Source organism: Prionailurus viverrinus, chromosome C2 (assembly GCF_022837055.1).
Source record: "Prionailurus viverrinus isolate Anna chromosome C2, UM_Priviv_1.0, whole genome shotgun sequence".
Classification (NCBI taxonomy): Eukaryota; Metazoa; Chordata; class Mammalia; order Carnivora; family Felidae; genus Prionailurus; species Prionailurus viverrinus.
In genome coordinates, this window is record NC_062569.1 from 7,298,659 (window position 1) to 7,310,787 (window position 12,129).

The following is a 12,129-nucleotide window of genomic DNA, read 5'->3' on the forward strand; positions in this document are numbered from 1 at the left end:
TATAAAATTTCCTCTCAGCACCACTTACACTGCATCCCACACATTTTCATACAACAGATTTTCACTGATTTTTGATTTAAATTATTTTCCACTTTCCACTGTGAATTCCTTTTTTTTTTTTTTTTTTTTTTAATTTTTTTTCAACATTTATTTTTATTTTTGGGACAGAGAGAGACAGAGCGTGAACAGGGGAGGGGCAGAGAAAGAGGGAGACACAGAATCGGAAACAGGCTCCAAGCTCTGAGCCATCAGCCCAGAGCCTGACGCGGGGCTCGAACTCTCGGACCGCGAGATCGTGACCTGGCTGAAGTCGGACGCTTAACCGACTGCGCCACCCAGGCGCCCCTGTGAATTCCTTTTATCATGAGTTGTTCAGAAATTAATTTAGGGCCTCCTGGGTGGCTCAGTCGGTTGAGCCTCCAACGCTTCATTTTGGCTCGGGTCATGATCTCATGGTTGGTGGGGTAGAGCCCCACCCCCCATCAGGCTCCATGCTGTTAGTGAGGAGCCGGCTCGGGATTCTCCCTCTCCCTCTCTCTGCCCCTCCCCTACTCCCGAGTGCGCGCTCTCTCTTTCTGTCTCTCTCAAAATAAATACACAAACTTTAAAAAATTAATTGAAAATTTCCAAACACATAGGGATTTCTTTATGCTTTAGTTTCTAGTTTGACTCCAGAATACATAGGTGTACATTTGGGTTTTTGAAAATTTTATTATTTTCTTTATTTAAAAAAAATTTTTTTTAACGTTTATTTATTTTTGAGACAGGCAGAGACAGAGCATGAATGGGGGAGGATCAGAGAGAGAGGGAGACATGGAATCCGAAACAGGCTCCAGGCTCTGAGCTGTCAGCACAGAGCCCGACGCGGGGCTCGAACTCATGGACCGGGAGATCATGATCTGAGGCGAAGTCAGATGCCCAACCGACCGAGCCACCCTGAAAAATTTTTTAAAGTTTATTTATTTTGAGAGAGAGAGAGCACGCACAAGCATGGGAGGGGCAGAGGGAGAGAGAGAGAGAATCCAGGCGGGCTTCCTTGTAGAGGCGGCATGGATCCCACGACTCTGGGGATCAGGACCTAGCCGAAATCAAGAGTCTGACACTCAACCGACTGTGCTGCCAGATGCTCCTTTTCTGAAATTTATTGCGAATTGTTTTGCGACTCAGAACGTGGTTTATTACGTAAATGTGCTACGTACATGTGAAAAGAATGGGCATATTGTGTGGTTGGTGCCTGGAGCTGGTTAATCAGATTGGTCAAGTCTCCATTCGGCTGAGTTTTTCTGTTTGCTTGTTCTAGGAGTCACTGTGAAAGGTACACTAAAATCTCTAACTGTGATTGCCAGTGTATTTTTCATTTTAATCCTGTTTAGTATTGCTGCATATATCTTGAAGCTATGTTATTCGATGCACACAAATAGAAGAGCGTATACCTTTCTTAAGTCCTTTTTTTTTTCCTTTTTTGTTTTTTATTTTAGAGAGAGCACGGGAGAGGTGGAGGGGGGCAGAGGAAGAGAGAGCGAGAGCGAGAGCGAGAGAATCTTAAGCAGGGATTGATCCCTTGACCCTGGGATCATGATATGAGCTGAAATCAAGAGTCTGACGCTCAACAGACTTGAGCCACCCAAGTGCCCAGATTTATACATCTTTCTATTGAATTGACTTTTTTAAACCTTTTTTTTAACCTTTTTTTAACCTTTTTTTAACCTTTTTTAACCTTTTTAAAAGAGTTTATTTGTTTGTTTGTTTGTTTACTTATAATCTCTACACCCAAGGTGGGGCTCTAACTCATGACCCCCAAGATCAAGAATCATGTGCTCCTTCCTACGGAGCCAGACAGGCGCCCTCTTTTGTCATCATTAAATGTGTCTTTTCCTCCAACAATACTCCTTGACTGAAAGTCTGCGATGCTCGGCATTAATACAGTCATAGCAGCTTTCTTTTAATTACCGTGCGTGTTCTCTTTTCCTTCAAACGATTTGCTTATACTTAGTTTCTCTCTTGTAAACAGAAATTATTTGGGGTTTTGTTTCTTTTCCTCTTTCTACAGACAGGGTTTTAGCACCATGAGGATGCCTAATACGTATAAAATCTAAAAAATATCCTTCAGAGAGAATATTCTGCAATACATATTAAAAGTACACCAAACATTGATTTCCGATTTCAGAGCAATTTCTTTTTTTCCTTTTCTTTTCCAAGTTAACAACATAATTTCAATTACAGGTGGCTCATTCGGCAAAATTGACACCCATCATATTGACCATATTGCAAATATATGCCTGGAGGGCAGCCTACTCGTTTTGGGAAAGCGTCCGGACAGCTTTATCTTGAAATGTTTAAATCTGTGCTGAGGATAGCCACACCGCTCCTCCAAAGCGTGTAACTTCTGAAAAACATGAGAACTGTGCTTCTTTCTCCTGCTGTTGACACAAATTTACTTTACTTTGAACATCCCGTGAGTTCCGTTATTATGTTAGGTCGCTAATAACAAAAGACTAGCTCCTCATTCTGAATGTCCAGACCCTGAAATTCCAGTTGAACTAGAACCGAGCAGCAATTTCCTGGTAGTCTGTGTCTTTGTAGAACTTTCGTCATACTGTCATCCCAGTGCTTCGTAAGTCCTCTTTTCCTAGAGTGATTTCTTTTTTTTTTTTTAATTTTTGTTTCAACGTTTTTATTTTATTTTTGGGACAGAGAGAGAGCATGAACGGGGGAGGGGCAGAGAGAGAGGGAGACACAGAATTGGAAACAGGCTCCAGGCTCCGAGCCATCAGCCCAGAGCCTGACGCCTGACGCGGGGCTCGAACTCACGGACCGCGAGATCGTGACCTGGCTGAAGTCGGATGCTTAACCGACTGCGCCACCCAGGCGCCCCCCTAGAGTGATTTCTTACATTGATGCCAGTAAGTGTGATTATACGTGTTTGATTGATATTTGTTGAATGAGGGGCGCTGGGGTGGCTCAATCAGTTACGCGCCCGACTCTTGGTTTTGGCTCAGGTCACGATCTCGAGGCCTCGTGGGTGTGAGCCCCGAGTCAGGCTCTGTGCTGACAGTGTGGAGCCTGCTTGGGCTTCTCTCTCTCTCTCTCTCTCTCTCTCTCTCTCTCTCTCTCTGCCCCTCCCCTGTTTGTACTATCTCTCTCTCAAAATAAATGAACTCAAAATATATACATTTGTTCCATGAATAAAGGAGTGGGTTCCTGAAACAAGACGAGGTGAGGACCCCTGGTCCTCATACACAGATGCCGAAGTTTTTTGCTCTCTTCCTGGTCACTGTTGATCAGCACCCTGGTGACCCTGGCTGGCTGGGCCAGGGTGAAGGCACTGCCCCTTCCCACCTCCTCACTTGTGCTGCACCTGTCTGCTCTACAGGATTCAGTGGGCGGGTATAAGGAGACTGTAGGAGTGACTGCACACGGGAAAGAGAGAGCATGGAACCAGGAGGCAGGACTCCTGATGCTAGTGTGGGCTCTGCCCAAACCTCACTGTGTCTCCCCTCAAGGCCTCACTGTTCTCACCTGTAAAATGAGCAAGTTGAACGAGGTGGCCGCCAAGGTCCTTTCCCAGCCCAGCACCACGTGAGTCTAGGATCATCGTGTTCAGACTGCCATGTACCTGACTCTCAGGCTAATGCAAGCCACACCAGAGAGGTGGGAGATTTTCTGGGGCACAGAGCACCTTGAGGAAAATGCCCACACGTAAGCTAAGTTTTGCCAACAGTTCTGCATTATTAGAGCCCCCCTTCCCGCCCAGGGTAAGTGATCTTGATATAGGGGCTCTAACTTACTAGGGACAGTGTTAGCAGTCCTACCAAGGTCCGCCCTTTAAGAGACTGCACAAAGCACCAGGACCCCGATAGCCTTGTCCATGACCCCTCCACTGTCTTCTCCATGAGTTCGTTATAAAGCTCCGTCATGGTGGGGCTCCAGCCGGCATTGGGGAGGGAATAATCCTTACACTGGACCGCAAGTGACTGCTGGAAACCCAAAAAGTCCATGAAAAGGGGGCAGACTGCGCCTGATGCTATCCGGAGCTGACTCGTTGATTCGTGCGTGTATTTAATACTTGCGCCTGTTTTCACCAGGCAGAGCAAGTACCGACGTCCGGAGATGAGAGAGACCGTGTCAGGTTCCCAGGACTGCAGAAGCAGAAATGCTTCATCGTAGGGAAGGGCGGCAGGGGAGCCGATCGGAAAGCAAGCCCGGGGACTGAGCTCTCGAGTTAAAGAATTCAGGCTTTATCCAGAAGAGTCATGGGTAGGACAGGGCCATGGTCAGATCTGCATGTTGGAAGGATGCCTACCTGCACATGGGAACTTGCGGCCCGGTTAAACCTCGAGGCTCCTGGTGAGACGGCTGGTACACTATTCAAAGACACACACAGTCTTCTGCCTGCCTCTTCCCTGTCCTGCTCCCCCAGGTCCTCCAGGCTTCACTCCTGAGATGGCCCACCTTGGCCGGCCACCCGCTTTATTATACCTCCTTCCTGCCACATTACAACCAGAGGCTCAACCAGAGACTCCCTTTTCTAGCAGACAGAGGAGAAAACCAGAGGCAAGCGCCCAGCCCTCCTGCCAGGAATTCTGGATAATTCATGATATGGCAACACCTTTTGGTCTCTTCTACCTGGTTCGAGTTCCTATTCACTGGTGCCAGTCAGTCCTCCCTGTGCTTATACAGTTGCTGTTTTTTTCCTGGCTGGGTGATTGACTCACAGTTACATGCATATGCCCTTTCTTACCTACACAGATGGCGAGAGAAATACATAATTTTTTTAATATTTATTTATATTTGAGAGAGTGAGAGGGAGACACAGAATCCGAAGCAGGCTCCAGGCTCCGAGCTGTCAGCACAGAGCCCGACGCGGGGCTCGAACTCACAAACCGCGAGATCGTGACCCGAGCTGAAGTCGGATGCTCAACCGACTGAGCCCCCCGGGCGCGCTGACAGACAGCCTCTTAAGTCTGGGGAAAGGCCTGGTAATGATCTCCAATCCTCCCTGCCCTCCTGCGGGGTTGGGGGGGCGGGGGGCTCTTTTGCCAGCAGGTAGATGATAGTGCAGCATTTGAATTCATTCTCCACAACTCCTTCCCATTAGTCCACTGCGCTTCTGGCTGCTTGTCCCTTCACTGCTCTGAGCATCAGTTTCCAAGTCTGTAAGATGAGAATAACACCACCAGCCACATATCCTACTGTCCCAGAGGCCGGGAGCCAGAACCTGCTGGGGACGGCACTCATGCCCCCCCCCCCCCCAGCGGTCAGTTTGAGCTGAGGTTTCCCCAGTGGGTTGAAGGAGCACAAATGGAAAAGGGCAGAAGCTTAGGAGGGACGGAGGACATCACTGGAAGACATCTGGTTGTTGAGGTTCACGTTTATTCATTTTTGAGCTAGAGAGCGTGAGCAGGGGAGGGGCGGAGAGAGAGGGAGACAGAGGATCCTAAGCAGGCTCTCCACGCGGACAGCAGCGAGCCTGATGCGGGGCTCCAACTCGGGAAACGCAAGATCACGACCTGAGCTGAAGTCAGACGCTCAACGGACTGAGCCACCCGGGGGGCCCTGGGAGACTTCAGATTGTATACATCTAACCTGTCGTGAGAAATCCTGCTCTGAGATTCGCAGCCCAACTGCAGGTGTTGGCTGAGTGGCTGGAGGCTTCACCCAATCTGATGAAGTCATCAGATGATGAAGTCATCAGAAGTCATCGCTCGGATGAAGTCTTCGAGACCCTCCCCATTTTCCTCGGAGATGACACTGTAGAGGAAAATCCCACCTAAATCTCAGACCTTGGCAGTCAGAGGAGGGGACGGGTTTGCTTATCTTACGGGAAGGATTTTCACCGGCTAATCCCCGGAGCGGCCCCAAATCAGTGCATTGCCCATTAGTGTGTGTTACTCGGTCGATAGAAAGCGTGGCATCCCGAATTCGTGGGCGGTCCGCTCCTCACGCAGCAGCTAACTTCTTCCCCTCCCTGGAAGCTGCTCCCCTCCCTCAGAGGTGTGTGGGGCCATTCCAAGAGGTGCAGGTGGGAAGCTAGGGCAGTGGGCTATCCTGAGGACCCCCCTCTGGGTCAGGTGCCTTCTGCCCTGGAGACACGCACCACCCCGAGGGTCAGTCTCCGGCCTGAGGTCCCCTCCCTGTCCCAGCTCTCCTCTCTCGTCCAAATGGTGGAAGACTCCCACCTCTTTCCCCGGGGTCACAGAGGGGGAGACCCCGGCTTTGAGGATGGCATCTTTCACAGTGACTCAGAGAGGCGCGTCTGCTTGTGAGAGCCTGGGATCCTCCTGGAGGGCCCATCTGGGTGAGGCCGGGGGACCCTCCCAGCCAGCAGCTCGAATGGGCTTTTTCTTGGCCGAAGAGGAGGGAGGGGGCCCGAGGCTAGCTGGTGAGTCCGTGGCTGCTCCCAGCAGGTCCTCGGTGACTGCTGCCCAGAGGAACATAAACGCCATTCTACGGACTCCCCGGAGAAGAGTGACTCCACCTGCCCCCTCAGCGACCCACCCTATTTAGGGACCTCATCTCTGATCCCCGAGCCTCCTAAAGAGCAGTGGAAACTGCAGCGGATTTTAAAAGTGATAAGGACGAAAAGTCCGCATCTTCAGTCCTCGCGCGTGCCAGACCCGGTACCGGGAGTTTGGTTGCATTAATTGCTCACGAAAACTCTTAGGAGGAGATATTGCATTTTCCCCATCTTACAGGTGGAGACGCAGACGCCCCAGGTGGTCACGTGCCTGAGGGCACGTGGCTACAAGTGTGGGATTCGGAGTCGGGGCTCTCACCCAGGAGAGAAAGCCGGATTCAGCAGAATTTGAGTTGAGGCTGGCGGTGGAGTGAAAGCCTTCCGCCACGTCCAACAGCCCATTCCCTCCTAAGCAGGTGCAACTCGCTTCAGAAGTCGCTTGTCTGTCTTGCATGTGTGTTTCTCTCACTTCTCGGCTGCGCACGAGGGAGGCAAGAATCCGACCCCGGATGGCGGGGAACCTCCAGCATTTCGCCTCACCAGCACTTGGCTGTGCGAAGTGAAACCCCGGGTGACTATTTCTTTCCTTTTCTCCCCTCATCTGGCCCCACAGGATATCCATAGTGGATTATCTGGGCACTGTGATAGACGCCACTGTTTTTTGTTTGTTTGAGAGAGAGAGAGAGAGAGAGAGAGAGAGAGAGAGGAGAGACAGAGAGCACAAGCAGGGAGGGGCAGAGAGAGAGAAAGGGAGAGAGAGAATCCCAAGCAGGCTTTGTACCATCAGCGAGGAGCCCGACGCAGGGCTCGAACTCATGAACTGTGAGATCATGACCTGACCCCAGCCAAGAGTCTGACACTTAACCCACCCTGGCGCCACTGTTTTTCATGACGACACACGACAGTGTCGATGTGGTCTTTATAGGAACCATGAGCATCACCTTCAAGAGGTCTGTTTCCTTGCCTGGGTCCAAGTGAGGAGTGAGCGGGTGTGGAGTTATTCCATGGGTTATGATGGAAAATAAGGGCTCGTGTAGCCATCCCGATTGCAAAGAGGACCTTCTACTTTTTTTTTTAATGTTTATTTATTTCTAAGAAAGGGAGAGACAGACAGAGTAGGAATGGGGAAGGAGCAGAGAGAGAGGGAGACACGGAATCCGAAGCAGTCTCTAGGCTCCGAGCTGTCAGCACAGAGCCCGACGCGGGGCTCGAACCCATGGACCGTGAGGTCATGACCTGAGCCGAAGTCAGGCGCTTGACTGACTGAGCCACCCACGTGCCCCAGGACTTTCTACTTTTGCTCTTCTCATGGGCCAATCTCAGATGTTCCTTTTTCATCCAAGGACAAGGTGACAAGCTTGAAGATGGGTTATGGGTTCAAACATAAACAATCTACGTGGGATGCTGATGAGCTGTGTTTGGCCACCCCTGACTTAGGGAACACCAGCCAACGTGCCTGTAACGACCTAAGTCTGCAAATAATTACTGGGCCCCCACTGAAATGATAATTCCCTACGTTTAATTAGCCTCTTACTTAACACTTACATACACGTGATTTCATTTGATCTTTGCTGCAGTCCTGGGAGGTAGGTACTTTTATCTCCAATTTGAGAAACGGGGAAGCTGCAGTGAATACACAGCTAGCAGGTGACACAGCCGGCAGGTGACACACCGATGCCGGTGGCCTGGCCTGCTCCCAAAGGCCACTTTCTCTGCATACTAGCACTCTCCCTCCGTGGGGTCTCAAGGACACACGGGGAGGAGGAGGACACAGTCTCTGTCCTGCAAGGAAGGGAAGCCAGGTGTATTGGTCAGAGTTCTCCAGAGAAACGTGTATTTACGTGGATATACACACATATAAAATACTATATTAATATATTAATCAACATAGCTATTATATATATAACATCAATGCATAGATAGATGGATAGAATAGATTTATTTCAAGGAATCGGCTTAAGCAATGGTGATGTTGGTAAGTCCCAAATCCACGGGGCAGACCATCAAGGCTGGGAACTTTGGGGAGGAACTAAAGCTATCGTCCTGGGGCAGGATTGCTTCGTCCTCAGGGCAGCCTTGGTTCTGTTCTCAAGGCTTCCAGCTGATTACATCAGGCCCACTCGGATCATTGAAGATAACCTCCTTTGCTTACAGCGCACTGATCGTAGGTGTGATGAACATTTACCTGCCCAGAAACTCCTAGAGTAGTGAGGACTGAATAACTGGGAATTATAGCCCTAGTCAAGTTGACCCGTAAAACTGACCATCTCACAGGGAATACTTGTTTACTGACAGGCCCGTCCTGCCAAAGACGGAGATAACTCGCCACGCGTGGGTCGGGCCACTCGACAGTTCACAAAGTGTGGGTGGGTCCCACTCACCCCTGCGGGCAATTCAGGCTGGGCAGGGACCGGGAGAAAACAGGTGCTTGTGTTTGTGAACTTGTAGCCAAAATGTAGTTTCCGTTTCCTCCCTGGGAAGATGGCAGGAAAGCAAGAGGGGCTTGATGGGTGCAGAAGACGGGGAAATGGGTCGTGGCAATGTTGAGGGAGAGGTTTGTGGCTCCCACGGGATGGTTGAACACGGAATGCCACAGAGCCTGGGTTTGCTTTACAGCTTCTTTCTTCCGTTGCCCCTGATATCTCGGCCCTTGGAGTAGAATCCCAGGACTCCCACTCTGCAGGGGCACTCCACGCACACACACACACACACACACACACACACACACAGCCTACTGTTTCACTGCTTTCTCGGAGACCAGCCCATGAATAGCGGTACCGCATTGCTCTGTCTCCCAGCCCGGTCATCCTCCGCTCAGTGGTGAGGCTGCAGGCGATGAGGGAAACAAAGGCCCGAAAACTGTAGCTTAAATTAAGTCCCTTTACAGTTTGCAGCCCACTGAAAGATGCCAGAGACCCACAGCGTGTGACCCTCCTCAAGAAGTCTATGGCTGCCTTAACGCCTCAATGCTTCCACGTCATTAAAAACTAAGGGCAACTTTATCTTAACAATGGCTAAATCTTCGGGGTCCTGTGAGAGCCTGCTATCAGCATCCAGAAAGTCCTTGGAGACCAACTCTATCTCTGTCCCCCTGCCCTCCACAGACTTACAAGCATGTAATCAGTCACTCCTCACAACCCCAGCACCGCTCTTTCTGCCCACGGGTCCTGTCTCCGGGCCTAAATAAAATCACCTTTTTGCACCAAAGACGTCTCAAGAATTCTTTCTTGGGGCGCCTGGGTGGCTCCGTCGGTTGAGCGTCCGACTTCGGCTCAGGTCATGATCTCACGGTTTGTGAGTTCGAGTCCCACATCGGGCTCTGTGCTGACAGCTCGGAGCCTGGAGCCTGCTTCCGATTCTGTGTCCCCCTCTCTTTCCGCCCCTGCCCCGCTCATGCTCTGTGTCTCTCTGTCTCAGAAATAAATAAACATTAAAAAAGTTCTTTTTAAGAATTCTTTCAGAGCCATTTGCTCACAAACCCCAGTTCCTAAGCATGGAGGAAGAAAGGTATTTCTCTCTTGGCGAAGCCCGAGACAGCAACAGGACCATTCTCTTTGCCAGAGCTTCTGGGAAAGCCATTAGAATCTTTTTCTCCCCCTGCGGGTTTGTGCCCATCTTCAAGACCAGGCACCGAGGATGATTTCCACCACTGCTGAGGGCAGCCCCGGGCCCTTGGAGATTCTGAAGAATGTTCTTTCAGACTGTTTGGGATGGGAGGGGACGTTCAAATGGAGAGGAGCCTCCACGGGCTATGCCGTGGAACCATCGTAACACCCGTTCACCTCTCTGGGAGGCCACTGGCTGTAAAGAGGCTCAAGAAGATGGAAGGTGATGTGAAGAACAAAGGCAAAAACACGGAGATGTCATTACATTCCCTTATCACCTGCAACCCACTGGCCAACAGCCGAGGCAGGCGTGTCTCTCCAGGAACCCCTCACTGTTCGACTGGTAATGCTTTGCGAGGGGGAAGAACAGCCTTGGCTCGAGGCTGACTGGGCCTCCAGGACCCCCTAGGTCTTCTGTAGCTTATGAAAAGCCTGTCTGGAAACTTCCCCTTGTCTGTGCCTCCCCCAACTCTCAAGTCTATAGTCAACTCTTCTTCGTGATCCCAGCGCCCCTCTTTATGCCCCCCAGTCCTGTCCCCGGGCTTTAGTAAAACCATAGTTTCTCACCAAAGGCGTCCCAAGAAGTATGTGGAATTGAAGACACACAACACAGGGAAAGGGAAGGAAAGATACGATAAAAAACGGAGAGGGAGACAAACCCTAAGAGACTCTTAGATACAGAGAACAAACTGAGGGCTGCTGGAGGGGAGGAGGGTGGGGGGAGGGGCTGAATGGGGGATGGGCATGAAGGAGGGCACTTGCTGGGATGAGCGCTCTGTGTTGTAAGTCAGAGATGAATCACTAAATTCTACTCCTGGAACCAGTAGCACACTGTATGTGAACTAACTTGAATTTAAAGAAATTTATTTAAAAAAAAAAGAATTCTTTCTTGACTGTGGGCTCCTAACCTCAATATTTTCCACCTCAGAGGGGAGGGGACTGTGGCCTGCCACGTGCATCATGTCTCCCCTCTTGACCCCCTCCCGGCTTCCAAGGGCAAAAGGGGGCCAGTTGCCTTGACGACAGTAAAGGGAATCTAGACATTTCCAGAAACAGCTCTGGCTCCAGGCAGACGGGAAAAGTCTCCCTGAGCTGGTTTTCCCGGAAGCATGGGGGACAACTCACTATGGACTCTTCACCCTTCCAGCGACCTTGTCCCCAAGGAAGTGACACAGGTGCCTGGCCCTGGAAGGCCCTGGAAGGCTCGTCTCCTCCAGGCCTGGAGGGCAGGGAACCAAAGCTGCCTTGGGAGCAGATTCTGTCTCTCCCATCCAGTTTCCCATGCTTATGCCAGCCTTTTCCTTCTTGGATGGTGGAAACTCCAGAGTCAATAAAACTTGTGAATAAAACTTTAAGAGGGTGTTATGTAACCTGGATAGAGAGTGACTACAGTCACCGGGATGGGAAAACATCATGGAATCTTTTTCTTTTTTTAATTTTTTTTTAAAAAATGTTTTTATTTATTTTTGAGACAGAGAGACACAGAGCATGAGCAGGGGAGGGGCAGGGAGAGAGGGAGACACAGAATCCGAAGCAGGCTCCGGGCTGTCCGCACAGAGCCCGACGCAGGGCTCGAACTCACGGACCGTGAGATCATGACCCGAGCCGAAGTCGGCCGCTCAACCGACTGAGCCACCCAGGTGCCCCAAGCATCATGAAATCTTAACACCCAACTCAGCAAAAGGGGCCAGATGGGGTTTGGGAGACTTACTGTGTAACTGGGGGATGTTAGGTCATTGAAGCAAAAATCACCTTATGCCGACTGCAAACAAGTCAGGAAAGCTATGCCTGATGTTAATGGCCTTGTTTTTGGAATTTTTTTATTTTTTTATTTTTTGAGAGGGAGAGCACGAGCTGGGGAGAGGGGCCGAGGGAGAAAGAGAGAGAATCTTAAGCAGACTCCACACCTAGCGCAGAGCCCGACACGGGGCTTGATCTCAAGACCCTGGGATCATGACCTGAGCCGAAATCAAGAGTCGGACGCCCAAACACCTGAGCCACCCAGGCACCCCAATGACCTTGTCTTGAACTCAGGCCACACACCATGTTTTCACCATATATTTTTCT